Genomic DNA, 17,104 nt, shown 5'->3' with positions numbered 1-17,104 from the left:
TGTCTGACCAAAGATTTTACCCACCCAATAGTAAAATCCAGCAAATAAAGCAAAAACGGCTCCCATAGAAAGTACATAATGGAAATGTGCAACCACATAATAAGTATCATGTAGAGCAATGTCTAGCCCAGATTTTGCTAGAACTATTCTAGTGAGCCCTCCTATGGTGAACAAAAACATGAACCCTATAGCAAATAACATGGGTGCTTTGTATTGTATCGAACCTCCCCACATGGTAGTGATCCAACTAAAGATTTTGATTCCTGTGGGCACAGCTATGATCATGGTAGCTGCGGTGAAGTAGGAACGCGTATCAACGTCTAAGCCCACAGTAAACATATGATGAGCCCAAACTAGAAATCCAAGAACACCTATACTTATCATGGCATAAACCATGCCTAGATACCCGGAGACCGGTTTTCTTGAAAAGGTCGATAGGATATGACTAATAATACCAAATCCAGGCAGAATGAGAATATACACCTCCGGATGACCGAAGAACCAAAAGAGATGCTCGTATAATATTCGGTCCCCCCCTCCTGCAGGATAAAAAAAGGTTGTATTAAAGTTTCGATTGGTTAATAACATTGTAATTGCCCCGGCCAGTACCGGAAGTGATAATAAAAGTAGGAATGCTGTCACTAGAACGGACCACACAAAAAGTGGTAATCTATGCATAGTCATTCCAGGTCCACGCATGTTGAAGATAGTTGTTATAAAATTGATAGAACCTAAAATTGATGAAATACCTGATAGATGAAGACTAAAAATTGCTAAATCAACTGCTCCTCCAGAATGGTTGGTAATACCACTTAAGGGCGGATAGACTGTCCACCCAGTGTCTCTGCCCACTTCTACTAAGGCTGAGCTTAATAGGAGCAAGAGACTTGGTGGCAACAACCAGAATGATATATTATTTAATCATGGAAATGCCATGTCAGGTGCACCTATCAGAATCGGAACAAACCAATTACCAAATCCACCTATCATCGCCGGCATAACCATAAAAAAGATCATTAAAAAGCATGAGCTATTATTAAAACATTATAAAGTTGGTGATTCCCACCAAGAATTTGATCGCCGGGTCGGGCTAATTCCATACGAATCAGTACGGAGAAGCATGTGCCCATCACTCCTGCAATGGCACCGAAGATGAAATAGAGAGTCCCAATATCCTTGTGGTTAGTAGAGAAGAGCCATCAAACCATATTTGTCATTTTTTATTTGAGAAATGAAAACTTTCCTTATCAAAGAGGGGTCGTGGGGCTGGAAGAGAAAAAAAGAGGGGCCCGCCCGGGGGCTGGAAGAGAAAAGAATCAGAATTACTGAGCTACCCCACTCTTTTTTTTCTAATTCCCTTCTAAGATCCTCCGACTTAGACAAGTCGAGAGCATGCTCGTGCTCAGCTCTTTCGAGACTTGCCTTGCTCTTGGGGATTTCTTCCCATCAGATCCTCTGTTCCACTTCCAGGCACCTCCTTGCGGAGCTTTCCGCCTCAAGGAGATCCCGGTTGTGGGAAACATCATCTCTAAAGAAAACAGATCCTCCCTCATTCTCCCGCAGATCTTGATAAGACGCTTGGAGAACAGTGAAAGAATTAGTTGCGTGAATATGGTCCAGATAGGAACGAAGTGCTTCATCGACCAAGTAGGGCTCGATCGGTAGATAAGGCCCTATTCTTTGATAAAGCGCCACAAATTCCTGAATGACATCTTGTCGCATACTAGACAGCTTTTCTTCCATTAGGAAGAGCTTAAGTCGTCCAGGTATGTCCTCCAGAGGGGTATTGTGATTAAGCTTGTTCTGAATGAACGTAACCCATCCAGGATCCTGCTCGTAAAGGCTCAGATAGAAGTTTAGCCCTGCTAAATGAGCTAGAGCTTGGGGATCCTGAATCTCTGGAGGAAGAGTAATAATGAAGGAGGCTCCGAAAAGATTGCAAATTGGGAGAAGAATAATCGAAATAAAACGCACTATAAATAAAAATTGACAAATAGAAAATAATAAAAAAATCGTATATATAAGGAAACTTAATACAAAGGTGCAAATAGAAAGCAGTAAACCTGCTAGTGGAGAAGAGCCATCGAACCATATTTGTCATTTTTTCTTTGAGAAATGAAAACTTTCCTTATCAAAGAGGGGCCGGGGGGCTGGAAGAGAAGAACTTGAATACTAAACGCTGGAAGAGAAGAACCTTAATACTAAACCAAGTTTCGGGAACTTCTTGGTGACTTGATTGGTTCCCTTCCCCCAATTTGCAAAGGATGATTCCCATGAAGGTGATCTCGATCACCATTCTATGGTATTTTTGGATGCTTTTGAGAAGCTTTTCCTTTTACCTAATGCCGGCTACCGACAACTTACTTCATGCTATTAACACTTATGACTGAGCCGCACTTGCTTTCCAAAAGAAATTGAAACTATCATGCCTGAGACTAGCCAATAGAAGAAAGAGCCACAAGCAAGCCATAGCAGCATCCTTTTTCTTCGCTTTCTTCAACAATGCGAATTTACCTCACTCCTCGTCATAACTCAAATACAAATTCGAGTTCCAAATTGATATTTCCTCACGTAAGCAATAAAATGTGAAACCAATATTCATCATGAAACTTCAAACACTGATGATTGTGAGGTTCAGGAAGAGAGACGACGTAGGCTAAAAAATTAAATAGAAAACCACCCCTTAAACTCATTTTCTCAACATTCTTTCCACATCAACTAGAGAAGTGGAGAAAATCCAATAAGGGGAGGTCCCGGTGAATACAAATCAATTGGAAACCGAACCTCGCATTCATGTCTCTGACAAGGCTGTCTAAGCTAAGCGGCCATGGACCCATGGACCTGGGGAATCTGAACCATTAGGTAGAGTTTCAGCTGAAAGAAAACCAGGTCAATCTTCCGATCGCGAGTCTTTACAAGCTTGAAACAACTTAAGCACAGGCGGGAGTCGCCCCTTTTAAAGTCAGTATTTATGTAGTGCTGAACTAACGAGCGGATACCTAACCTTCAAAGGAGAAGAAAAGACAGATGTATCTTTCATTCATATCCATCAGATGTGCTTTGCTCAGGACTCCCATTTTACCATTGCTTAAGCCATATTACATAAAGCATAGTGAGTGATACGCAATGCTGGTACTGTTGAAAATATGCCCTAGAGGCAATAATAAAATGGTTATTATTGTATTTCCTTGTTCATGATAATTGTCTATTGTTCATGCTATAATTGTATTATCCGGAAACCGTAATACATGTGTGAATACATAGACCACAACATGTCCCTAGTAAGCCTCTAGTTGACTAGCTCATTGATCAATAGATGGTCATGGTTTCCTGACCATGGACATTGGATGTCATTGATAATGGGACCACATCATTAGGAGAATGATGTGATGGACAAGACCCAATCCTAAGCCTAGCACAAGATCGTGTAGTTCGTATGCTAAAGCTTTTCTAATGTCAAGTATCATTTCCTTAGACCATGAGATTATGCAACTCCCGGATACCGTAGGATTGCTTTGGGTGTACCAAACGTCACAACGTAACTGGGTGGCTATAAAGGTGCACTGCGGGTATCTCCGAAAGTGTCTGTTGGGTTGGCACGAATCGAGACTGCGATTTGTCACTCCGTGTAAACGGAGAGGTATCTCTGGGCCCACTCAGTAGGACATCATCATAATGTGCACAATGTGACCAAGGAGTTGATCACGGGATGATGTGTTACAGAACGAGTAAAGAGACTTGCCGTTAACGAGATTGAACAAGGTATCAGGATACCGACGATCGAATCTCGGGCAAGTACTATACCGGTAGACAAAGGGAATTGTATACGGGATTGACAGAATCCTTGACATCGTGGTTCATCCGATGAGATCATCATGGAACATGTGGGAGCCAACATGGGTATCCAGATCCCGCTGTTGGTTATTGACCAGAGAGATGTCTCGATCATGTCTACATTATTCCTGAGCCCGTAGGGTCTGCACACTTAAGGTTCGATGACGCTAGGGTTATAGGGAAAGTATGTACGCGGTTACCGAATGTTGTTTGGAGTCCCGGATGAGATCCCAGACGTCACGAGGAGTTCCGGAATGGTCCGGAGGTAAAGATTTATATATGGGAAGTCCCGTTTTGGTCATCGGAAAAGTTTCGGGTGCTATCGGTAACGTACCAGGACCACCGGGAGGGTCCCGGGGGTCCACCAGGTGGGGCCACCAGCCCCAGAAGGCTGCGTGGGCCAAGTGTGGGAGGGGACCAGCCCCAGGTGGGCTGGTGCGCCCCCCCCTCCACCAAGGCCCAAGGCGCATGGAGAGTGGGAAGGGGGCAAACCCTAGGTCCAGATGGGCCTTAAGGCCCACCCTAGGGCACCCCCCCCCTCTCCTCTCCCCTTTGGCCGCCACCCTAGATGGCATCTACGGCTGCCCACCCCCCTAGGGAGGGAACCCTAGAAGGGGGCACAGCCCCTCCCCTCCCCCTATATATACTTGAGGTATTGGGGGCTGCCCAACACATGATTTGATCTCTCTCTTGGCGCAGCCCTACCTCTCTCCCTCCTCGTCTCTCGTAGTGCTTGGCGAAGCCCTGCTGGAGTCCCACGCTCCTCCACCACCACCACGCTGCCGTGCTGCTGCTGGACGGAGTCTTCCCCAATCTCTCCTTCTCCCCTTGCTGGATCAAGGCGTGGGAGACGTCATCGGGCTGCACGTGTGTTGAACGCGGAGGCGCCGTTGTTCGGCACTTAGATCGGAATCAACCGTGATCTGAATCGCTACGAGTACGACTCCTTCATCCGCGTTCCTGTAACGCTTCCGCATCGCGATCTAAAAGGGTATGTAGATGCACTCCCCTTCCCCTCGTTGCTAGATTACTCCATAGATTGATCTTGGTGATGCATAGAAAATTTAAAATAATGCTACGATCCCCAATAGTGGCATCATGAGCTAGGTCTATGCGTAGATTCAATGCACGAGTAGAACGCAAAGTAGTTGTGGGCGATGATTTGTTCATTTTGCTTGCCGTTACTAGTCTTATCTTAATTCGGCGGCATTGTGGGATGAAGCGGCCCGGACCGACCTTACACGTACGCTTACGTGAGACTGGTTCCATCGACTGACATGCACTTGATGCATAAGGTGGCTGGCGGGTGTCTGTCTCTCCCACTTTAGTCTGATCGGATTCGATGAAAAGGGTCCTTATGAAGGGTAAATAGAAATTGGCATATCACCGTTGTGGTTTTGCGTAGGTAAGAAACGTTCTTGCTAGAAACCCATAGCAGCCGCGTAAAACATGCAACAACAATTAGAGGACGTCTAACTTGTTTTTGCAGGGTATGCTATGCGATGTGATATGGCCAAAAGGATGTGATGAATGATATATGTGATGTATGAGATTGATCATGTTCTTGTAATAGGAATCACGACTTGCATGTCGATGAGTATGAAAACCGGCAGGAGCCATAGGAGTTGTCTTAATTTATTTATGACCTGCTTGTCAATGAAAACGCCATGTAATTACTTTACTTTATTGCTAACCGTTAGCCATAGTAGTAGAAGTAATAGTTGGTGAGGCAACTTCATGAAGACACGATGATGGAGATCATGATGATGGAGATCATGGTGTCATGCCGGTGACGAAGGTGATCATGTCACGCCTCGAAGATGGAGATCAAAAGGCGCAAGATGATATTGGCCATATCATGTCACTTTATGATTTGCATGTGATGTTTGTCATGTTTACATCTTATTTTCTTAGAACGACAGTAGCATAAATAAGATGATCCCTCGCAATAATTTCAAGAAAGTGTTCCCCCTAACTGTGCACCGTTGCGAAGGTTCGTTGTTTCGAAGCACCACATGATGATCGGGTGTGATAGATTCGAACGTTCGCATACAATGGGTGTAAGCCAGATTTACACATGCGAAACACTTAGGTTGACTTGATGAGCCTAGCATGTACATACATGGCCTCGGAACATGAGAGACTGAAAGGTCGAACATGAGTCGTATGGTAGATGCGATCAACATGAAGATATTCACCGATGATGACTAGTCCGTCTCACGTGATGATCGGACACGGCCTAGTTGACTCGGATCATGTATCACTTAGATGACTAGAGGGATGTCTATCTAAGTGGGAGTTCATTAAATAATTTGATTAGATGAACTTAATTATCATGAACATAGTCAAAAGGTCTTTGCAAATTATGTCGTAGCTCACGCTTTGGTTCTACTATTTTAGATATGTTCCTAGAGAAAATTTAGTTGAGAGTTGACAGTAGCAATTATGCGGACTGGGTCCGTGAACTGAGGATTGTCCTCATTGCTGCACAGAAGGGTTATGTCCTTAATGCACCACTCAGTGTGTTGAACCTCGAGCATCGTCTGTAGATGTTGGGAAACATCTGACATACACGTTTTGATGACTACATGATAGTTCAGTGTGTAATGCTAACGGTTTAGAATTGTGGCACCAAAGACGGTTTTTGAAACGTCGCAGAACATATGAGATGTTCCAAAGACTGAAATTGGGATTTCAGACTAGTGCCCATGTCAAGAGGTATGAGACCTCTGACAAGTTTCTTGAGCCTACAAACTAAGGGAGAAAAGCTCAATCGTTGAGCATGTGCTCAGATTGTCTGAGTACTACAATCGCTTGAATCGAGTGGGAGTTAATCTTCCAGATGAGATAGTGATGATTCTCCATAGTCACTGCCACCAAGCTATTGGAGCTTCGTGATGAACTATAACATATCAGGGATAGACATGATGATCCTTGAGCAACTCGCAATGTTTGACACCGCGAAAGTAGAAATCAAGTAGGGGCATCAATTGTTGATGGTTAAACCACTAGTTTCAAGAAGGGCAAGGGAAAGAAGGGATACTTCATGAGACGGCAAATCAGTTACTGCTCTAGTGAAGAAACCCAAGGTTGAACCAAACCCGAGACTAAGTGCTTCTGTAATGAGGGGAACGGTCACTGAAGCAGAACTACCCTAGATACTTGGTAGATGAGAAGGCTGGCAAGGTCGATAGAAGTATTTTGGAAATACGTTATATTATTGTGTACTTTACTAGTACTCCTAGTAGCACCAGGGTATTAAAATACCGGTTCAGTTGCTAAGTGTTAGTAACTCGAAATAAAAGGCTACGAAATAAACGGAGACTAGATGAAGGTGAGATGACGATATGTGTTGGAAGTGTTTCCAAGGTTGATGTGATCAATCATCGCATGCTCCCTCTACAATCGAGATTGGTGTTAAACCTAAATAATTGTTATTTGGTGTTTGGGCATAGACATGATTGGGTTATGTTTATCGCAATACGGTTATTCATTTAAGGAGAACAATGGTTACTCTGTTTGTTTGAATAATACCTTCAATGGTCTTGCACCTAAAATGAATGGTTTATTGAATCTCGATTGTAGTGATACACATGTTCATGCCAAAAGATATAAGATAATAATGATAGTACCACATACTTGTGGCACTGCCATTTGAGTCATGTTGGTATAAAACGCATGAAGAAGCTCCATGTTGATGGATCTTTGGACTCACTCATTTTGAAAGGATTGAGACATGCGAACCATGTCTATTGGTAGATATGCATGAAGAAACTCCATACAGATGGATCGTTTGGACTCACTTGATTTTGAATCACTTGAGACATGCAAATCATACCACATGGGCAAGATGACTGAAATGCCTCGTTTTTCAGTAAGATGGAACAAGAAAGCAACTTGTTGGAAGTAATACATTTTGATGTGTGCAGTCCAATGAGTGCTGAGGCACGCAGTGGATATCGTTATGTTCTTACTTCACAGATGATTTGAGTAGATGCTGAGTATATTTACTTGATGAAACACAGGTCTGAATTATTGAAAGGTTCAAGTAATTTCAGAGTGAAGTTGAAGATCGTCGTGACAAGATGATAAAATTTCTATGATATGATCATAGAGATGAATATCTGAGTTACGAGTTTGGCACACAATTAAGACATTGTGGAAATTGTTTCACAACTAATACCGCCTGGAACACCATAGTGTGATGGTGTGTCCGAACATCATAACTGCACCCTATTGGATATGGTGCATACCATGATGTCTCTTATCGAATTACCACTATCGTTTATGGGTTAGGCATTGGAGACAACCGCATTCACTTTAAATAGGGCACCACACAATTCCATTGAGACGACACCGTATGAACTATGGTTTAGAGAAACCTGAGCTGTCGTTTCTTAAAAGTTTGGGGCTGCGACGCTTATGTGAAAAAGTTTCAGGCTGATAAGCTCGAACCCAAAGCGGATAAATGCATCTTCATAGAATACCCAAAATAGTTGGGTATACCTCCTATTTCAGATCCGGAAGCAAACGTGATTGTTTCTAGAAACAGGTCCTTTCTCGAGGAAAAGTTTCTCTCAAAAGAACTGAGTGGGAGGATGATGGAGACTTGATGAGGTTATTGAACCGTCACTTCAACTAGTATGTAGCAGGGCACAGGAAGTTGTTCCTGTGGCACCTACACCAATTGAAGTGGAAGCTTATGATAGTGATCATGAAACTTCGGATCAAGTCACTACCAAACCTCATAGGTCGACAATGATGCATACAACTTCAGAGTGGTACGTAATCATGTCTTGGAAGTCATGTTGCTAGACAACAATAAACCTACGAGCTATGGAGAAGCGATGGTGGGACCGGATTCCGACGAATGGCTCGAGGCCATAAAATCCGAGAGAGGATCCATGTATAAAACAAAGTATAGACTTTGAAAGAACTACTTGATGGTCGTAAGGCTGTTGGGTGCAGATGGATTTTAAAAAGAAGACAGACAATGATGGTAAGTGTCACCATTAAGAAAGCTCGACTTGTCATTAAGATGTTTCCCGACAAGTTCAAGGAGTTGACTACGATGAGACTTTCTCACTCGTAGCGATGCTAAGAGTCTGTTGCAATTATGTTAGCAGTTACTACATTATTTATGAAATCTTGCAGAAAGGATGTCAAAACATTGTTATGTGTGATACAACCAGAAGGTTTTGTCAATCCTGAAAGATGCTGACAAGTATGCAAAGCTCCAGCAATCCTTCTAAGGACTGGAGTAAGCATCTCGGAATTGGAATGTATGCTTTGATGAGATGATCAAAGATTTTGGGTTTATACAAAGTTTATGAGAAACTTGTATTTCCAAAGGAGTGAGTGGGAGCACTATAGAATTTTTGATGAGTATATGTTGTTAACATATTGTTGATAAAAAAAGGATGTAGAATTTCTGGAAAGCATGCAGGGTTATTTGAAAAGTGTTTTCGATGGAAAACCTGGATTAAGCTACTTGAACATTGAGCATCAAGATCTATAAGGATAGATAAAAAACGCTTAATAGTACTTTCAAATGAATACATACCGTGACAAGATTTTGAAGGAGTTCAAAATAGATCAGCAAAGAAGGAGTTCTTGGCTGTGTTACAAGGTGTGAGTATTGAGTAAGACTCAAGACCTGACCACGGCAGAAGAGAGAGAAAGGACAAAGGTCGTCCCCTATGCTTTAGACGTAGGCTCTGTTGTATGCTATGCTGTGTACCGCACCTGAAGTGTGCCTTGCCATGAGTCAGTCAAGGGGTACAAGAGTGATCCAGGAATGGATCACGTGACAGCGGTCGAACTTATCCTTAAGTAACTAGTGGACTAAGGAATTTTCTCGATTATGGAGGTGGTATAAGAGTTCGTCATAAAGGGTTACGTCGATGCACTCTTTGACACTAATCCGGATGACTCTGAGGAGTAAACCGGATTCGTATAGTAGAGCAGTTATTTGGAATAGCTCCAAGTAGTGCATGGTAGCTGCATCTACAAGATGACATAGAGATTTGTAAAGCACACATGGATCTGAAAGGTTCAGACCCATTGACTGATAAACCTCTCTCACAAGCAAGATATGAACAAACCCCACGGGTGTTGGATTCATTACAATCACATAGTGATGTGAACTAGATTATTGACTCTAGTGCAAGTGGGAGACTGTTGGAAATATGCCCTAGAGGCAATAATAAAATGGTTATTATTGTATTTCCTTGTTCATGATAATTGTCTATTGTTCATGCTATAATTGTATTATCCGGAAACCGTAATACATGTGTGAATACATAGACCACAACATGTCCCTAGTAAGCCTCTAGTTGACTAGCTCGTTGATCAATAGATGGTCATGGTTTCCTGACCATGGACATTGGATGTCATTGATAACAGGATCACATCATTAGGAGAATGATGTGATGGACAAGACCCAATCCTAAGCCTAGCACAAGATCGTGTAGTTCGTATGCTAAAGCTTTTCTAATGTCAAGTATCATTTCCTTAGACCATGAGATTATGCAACTCCCGGATACCGTAGGAATGCTTTGGGTGTACCAAATGTCACAACGTAACTGGGTGGCTATAAAGGTGCACTGCGGATATCTCTGAAAGTGTCTGTTGGGTTGGCACGAATCGAGACTGGGATTTGTCACTCCGTGTAAACGGAGAGGTATCATCTCTGGGCCCACTCAGTAGGACATCATCATAATGTGCACAATGTGACCAAGGAGTTGATCACGGGATGATGTGTTATGGAACGAGTAAAGAGACTTGTCGGTAACGAGATTGAACAAGGTATCGGGATACCAACGATCGAATCTCGGGCAAGTACTATACTGGTAGACAAAGGGAATTGTATACGGGATTGATAGAATCCTTGACATCATGGTTCATCCGATGAGATCATCGTGGAACATGTGGGAGCCAACATGGGTATCCAGATCCCGCTATTGGTTATTGACCAGAGAGATGTCTTGGTCATGTCTGCATTATTCCTGAGCCCGTAGGGTCTACACACTTAAGGTTCGATGACGCTAGGGTTATAGGGAAAGTATGTACGCGGTTACCGAATGTTGTTCGGAGTCCTAGATGAGATCCTGCGTCACGAGGAGTTCCGAAATGGTCCGGAGGTAAAGATTTATATATGGGAAGTCCCGTTTTGGTCACCGGAAATGTTTCAGGTGCTATCGGTAACGTACCGGGACCACCGGGAGGGTCCCGGGGGTCCACCAGGTGGGGCCACCAGCCCCAGAAGGCTGCGTGGGCCAAGTGTGGGAAGGGACCAGCCCCAAGTGGGCTGGTGCGCCCCCCCCCCCACCAAGGCCCAAGGCGCATGGAGAGTGGGAAGGGGGCAAACCCTAGGTCCAGATGGGCCTTAAGGCCCACCATAGGGCGCCCCCCTCTCCTCTCCCCTTTGGCCGCCACCCTAGATGGCATCTAGGGCTGCCGCCCCCCTAGGGAGGGAACCCTAGAAGGGGGCGCAGCCCCTCCCCTCCCCCTATATATACTTGAGGTATTGGGGGCTGCCCAACACATGATTTGATCTCTCTCTTGGCGCAGCCCTACCTCTCTCCCTCCTCGTCTCTCGTAGTGCTTGGCGAAGCCCTGCTGGAGTCCCGCGCTCCTCCACCACCACCACGCCGTCGTGCTGCTGCTAGACGGAGTCTTCCCCAACCTCTCCTTCTCCCCTTGCTAGATCAAGGCATGGGAGACGTCACCGGGCTGCATGTGTGTTGAACGCGGAGATGCCGTTGTTCGGCGCTTAGATCGGAATCAACCGCGATCTGAATCGCTACGAGTACGACTCCTTCATCCGCGTTCCTGTAATGCTTCCGCATCGCGATCTACAAGGGTATGTAGATGCACTCCCCTTCCCCTCGTTGCTAGATTACTCCATAGATTGATCTTGGTGATGCGTAGAAAATTTAAAATAATGCTACGATCCCCAACAGGTACCACCATGTTTTTTCCTCACTCTGTGTAGCCGCACTCATTTGTCCATTTCTACTTATTATTTATGTTAAATAGTATCCGTTGGTTGTAGAAGCACTGGCGTTCAGGGATTGCAAAATCCATAATATCAAGAAGCTGTAGGAACCTAGCTAACTTTGATGCGGATAATGCGATGTAGAAGAAAGTGGATCAACCAAAGTAGACCTTGATCGAAAGGCACCACAAGGCGAACCAATAGAGTGTGGTGTAAGCGGTGAAGCAGAATAGGAATTGGAACTGCTTGAATTAGAAAGGGCTTCCGCTACCGCGCTACCTCAGGAGCTCCGGAAACGGTATACTCGCTTCACTCATCTGTAATGGTATCCTTGAAAGCTAGATAAAGTGGGTTCTAGAAAAAGTTCTCCTAAGCAGGGCGGAAGGAAAAACAAGAGCAGTATAGCTCTACATTACGCTTCGGCGGCCTCGTCTTACTCACTCACCTTCTACTAATCGGACCGTGACAAAACAACCAGCCCAGCAATAGGCAAGGACTGGTTGAAATCACTTTCCGGATCCAGTCTATCCGTATCTGCTGTCCCTTCCGCTTTCTGTGTTGATGGAGCTCAGTCAGATAGTTCTGGTATTGCGAAGGAGGGCAACGCATTGGGATCATCCAATCCCTTCTGATCGGTTGTCATATTGAATTACAAATTCTCGTATAGTAAGAGTTCCTTTGGTTTCCTACCTAGCACATTCTCTGTTGTCTACGCCAATATTTGACCTACGAGTAGAGTGTGGCTGGCTACATACGGGGGAACTCAACCTACCTTTCGAAGGGTAGACCTTTACAGATGAGTGAAACGAGGATTTAGGTATATAAGGAGATGACCCGCCAAGCGAGCCAGCCTGATACCGACTTTCATTGATAGGCCATGAAACATAGAGAATGGGAACTTGTTCGCACGTACCTCGACCGCAGGTCTGAGAATGATGAGTGTGCTTTCGCCCACAGCTTCTGTTGCTTAACCGGCTCGTGGTGTTTATGGTCCTGACCCGGTACAGCCGCTAATTCGGCATTTGGTACTGTCACCATTTCTCGAAAGGGAAAAAACATACTTAACAATTCGATTGGCAGGACCAAGGGATAGATCGATTGCAATATAAGTATCATACAAATAGAAATAGACATGAGTACATGAATAAGGAAACGCAAAAGACACAGAGTAGGGCTAGTCAGAAGCATCAATGTAGACGCCAATGGGTAATCAGATCCATTCCACTCCACTTCTTCAGATAGCAGTCGGTCCTGGATCGTCCTCGCTTCCAAACTCCATAAATGAATGAAACTCCTTCCCCGGTCCATTGCTCGGGTGTGATACAAATACTTCTTTGAAGTTGTAGGATGCGGGTCATCGATCTTCCTATTGGTCCAGAGGTTATGCGCCAGCTTGGGAAAGAAAACGTAAGATTTGTTTGTCATATCACGATCGGAACTCACATGTAACTCTTCTTCTTGAGTAGGGGGAAAAGGACACCTATCATGCGGTCATGCCTTGAACGCAGTAAATAAATTAATAAGCTTCGAATAATAGCTACGCGAGTCTCCAATATCGTCTTAAGCGTTGGTTTTCTTTGGTGGCATCGTAATGGATTGGTGGTTTCAAGAAGCTAGGGAGTAGTACGCAGATTTGAATCCTTTTTTCTATTTTACTACTTTTTTTGATCGACAAGGACGGCAAGAGGTTCTTTTCCCTAGTTCCTATATATCTAAAGCCTTACTGAGATGTCACGCAAGAACAAGAAGAAAGAGCCCGCCCCTGTTCTGTGGCGGATAGGCTGAGATGGAATTAGAGGGAGGAATGAACTTCAACTTTTCACCTTCCCCCGATCCCCCTTTATCCCCTTCCTGACCTTAGTAAATAGAAAGGCTAGGAATCAGTCTTCTCCTATGCCTACACTACTACAACCAAAGACCTACTTGAACAACATCAGATGCAGATGAACTCGCTTAGCTGCTCGCTCGGTGAAAGGCTTTCCTGGAAGAAAGTGGAAGACGAGGAACGTATCTCTCATCTTCCTTCGCACCTGGCAGAGGACGGGGATGAACTCCAAGGCCACAAGTCTGGAAAAAGAGCGAACTTTCTGATTACTGCAAAAAAGAAATCAAACCAGTTGGGTGATTTTTTAAAGAGCCTAAATCAAATCTGTACTATTGGTACAGAGCCATAAAGAATGGTCGTAACCATTGATCCATCATCTTCGAGGAGGAGGAAACATAAGTCCAATACGCGTTATGGAAGACTAGGGATTGCTAATCTGTCCACGCGGGAAGCCTTCTCCCTCTCAGGCTCAAGAGTCAAGATAGCCCGCCCTAAACAAGAAGCTGCTTATTCTTTCAAGGATAAAGCTAACCAAAACAAGCTACGGATTGAGTGTACACACTTGGTAATTATTTCCTGCTACATCTGATGAATTCCACAAGTAAAGAAACAAGAGAAGCTAGCTAATAGTCCCTCTTCACTTCCAACTAGTGCTTTGCCTAAGATGAATGAGTAGTTTAAAGCTTGGATCCATGGATGGGAACATGAGGTGGGCTAGCTTCGGATCCACAACAGGTGGACAGTACCGGGTGAATCATAGGAACGAGAGTCGTCTGTTTGACCCGATGGAAAGCTTTGAATGAATCCAGTGGAAGTGCCTCACTTGGTTGGGCTTCGATAGGTGGAAATGGGAATGGGATCGCCCGAGAAACCATTGGATCTAGGAAATTGATTCATTGTTCTGCCTCTCCCACTGGTGGTGGGTGGCAACCAAAGGACTTGAATCTAGCATTTGTTCCGGTTGAGCTTTCATTCCTTCGAATAGACGGATAGCTCTTGGAGGAAGGGATGAGCTTTTATCGGAAGGACCTGGCTGATGCAATCGAGAGACTGAGAGGAACTGGACTTGGCAGAGGAATGCATAGAAATATCTGCCTTTGCTAGGAGAATCCAAACCTACCTAATAGCCTATGAATGTGGAATCACGTTCGTATTCTTCCTCAAAGCCATATTTGCCTTTATCTGATTTCAACCTATTGATCTTTACTGTGCATGGATATCTTTACACATGATTCAACAGTTCACATCCCCAGCGAACTCCCTCACACCAAATGGCATTAAAGAGGAGTTGTGCAAAAAAAAGTGCCATAGCATATATTATTGCTTGCGCAAAGATCGGAATCATACCTCTAGCAGGCATTGTCTTCTGTTACCTAAACAGCTATCATTTCTACTTTACTGAAATAGAGACTTTCATTGATACTTGAACTATTGACCTGGCTAGCGCTAACGCTTTGCAAGGTAATTGGAGACTGGTCCGCTTGAAATCGCTAGAGTTGAGAAGGGTCTGCTAATCATGGTACGAATTATCTGTTTAGGTAGGTATACTACCGAAGCTGTTATGCCGACAACAGCTGAAATAGCGGAGGTGATTACCAACACTCGCTATCTATAGGATAAGCAGCTAGATCGATTTCCTAATGGGATAGTGACTTAGCGTACCAGTAAAACATTGAATTGGACCGCTTCGCCCCTTGGCAGATCTTCCTCCAAGAGAGTCAATGGGACTTGGTCTCGATGTCAACTAAAGAATTGACTGAGTCAGGTATTCCCTTATGAAGGGCTAATGCGGTCGATTTCTTCACATCTTCAGTCAATCGGACTTTTTTCTAGTCTTGCCTTCCTAAAAGGTATTCCCATATCGGGTGAATGACCAGATCGAGATAAGTTGGCCTTCTCTGAATCTATCCGAATCCTGAATCTATCAATAGAAGGACGACAATACTCGAAGACTTTCCACTTTCAGCCCTAAGAGGGAACAACTCTCAAACGTGATAAAAGCCCTATTTTCGGCACCTTCATGCTCCTTCTTGAAAAAATAGGGTCCAACCCTATAATCTAATCGTTGGGGTTTTGCTTCGTCTTTCTCCTTAGGGACATACCTCGACTCACTACATGATGGAGTAGACCACGGGGAAGAACTGATATAGATAGTCATATTGGCCTCTCGCACTGCCAGACTTCTCTTTTGCTTTATTGATTCAAGGAATAGATCCCTGACGAAATTCCTTTAAAGAAGGACATCTCCTTCCCTGCCTGCTTCTTGGCCACAACCACAGCTACGGCTAGTAGTATTCATAGGGTCCTTTGATCGCATTCTTTCCCGCTGAAGAGTCTGATCCATCTCCTATCCTTCTTGGGAAAGCTATGGTACTAATGGCTGGCCTAGCTGGCACTTTCTTTATGCTAATCAAACTAGAAGTTCTTTGAGTTGAATAGACGATGACTGGACACAACAAAACTCTTCCTCTCTCATAGGGTCACTGACTCAATTTCATTTCTTTAAGGGAGGGTTCTAGCTGAAGGGCGGTCCTTTTCATCTCTAACTCGAATGTTCGAGCTAATGTTTCCGGTAGTTGGAGTTGCGGGGAAGCTTCCCGGATGAAAAGAGATTGAATGAGAACTGGCAGAATATATGCATGGAGATTGACTTGGTGCGAGGGAAAATAGTAGATCTTCCATAGGCGCTTTTCGGACTACACGCCAGTCTTTTTCACCAAGAGCTTGTTCTGAAATGGAGAAGTACTTTGGAATGATTTTATTGGGATGCTAGTGAGTTAATGAGCACTCTTTTCATGGTTCCATCAACCCTTTTCTTGCGTGTTCTGAATCGACTTCTCATCTATAAAGAAGAGATGCCCCGTAGAAGACTTCAGGCCACCGAAGCTAACAAAAGGCTAAGGAGACCCATTTAGTTCTTTGTTCTTATGCCGACTAAAGCTAGCGGAGCCACAACTTGAATCTCCCTAGAAATCCCCACTCGTAGCCCGACGGGTGGGTTTGTTAAGCATATTCGATTGGAAGCTCTTCTTCACCGGGTTAAGCGATGGTAGTTTTAGGCTTGGCTTATCACCATATCCAACCCGAATTCCGTAGTTTGAAAGGAGAATTAGGCTACCTGAGAGCAACTGATTATCCAAAACATGAGACTACTTTCTTAGCAAAGCTTTGCTTGGCTCAACTTAGTCTCTATCTCTAATGGCTAGACCAACACCCCTTGTCGGATACTTTTATTGAGTCCAAATTACTGATAACTCAAGTGAGTTCTTACCTTGTTAAAGTGGCCTCTGAGAAGAAGCCAACCTCGAATGCCATATTGTTTAAAGGAAATGAATCAATGGTGTCAAATGCCACATCTGGACAAGAGATTCCTAATTCGATTCATACGAAGAGCGGGTGCTCTATCTAACCTGATGGATGTCGGAATAGCTGCTTGCGTGGTTACA

General features: G+C 44.1%; 1 pseudogene; it reads right to left on the bottom strand.

Moving 5' to 3' along the window:
* Positions 1–609: 609 nt before the first annotated feature.
* LOC125516578 (uncharacterized) lies at positions 610–2,101 on the bottom strand (annotated as a pseudogene).
* Positions 2,102–17,104: the final 15,003 nt, after the last annotated feature.

This window comes from Triticum urartu, chromosome 6A (genome assembly GCF_056163025.1).
Source record: "Triticum urartu cultivar PI428250 chromosome 6A, HENAU_Tu73, whole genome shotgun sequence".
NCBI classification, from domain to species: Eukaryota; Viridiplantae; Streptophyta; class Magnoliopsida; order Poales; family Poaceae; genus Triticum; species Triticum urartu.
Note: the sequence above shows the minus strand (reverse complement) of the source record. Positions and strands in the feature narration are given on the sequence as shown.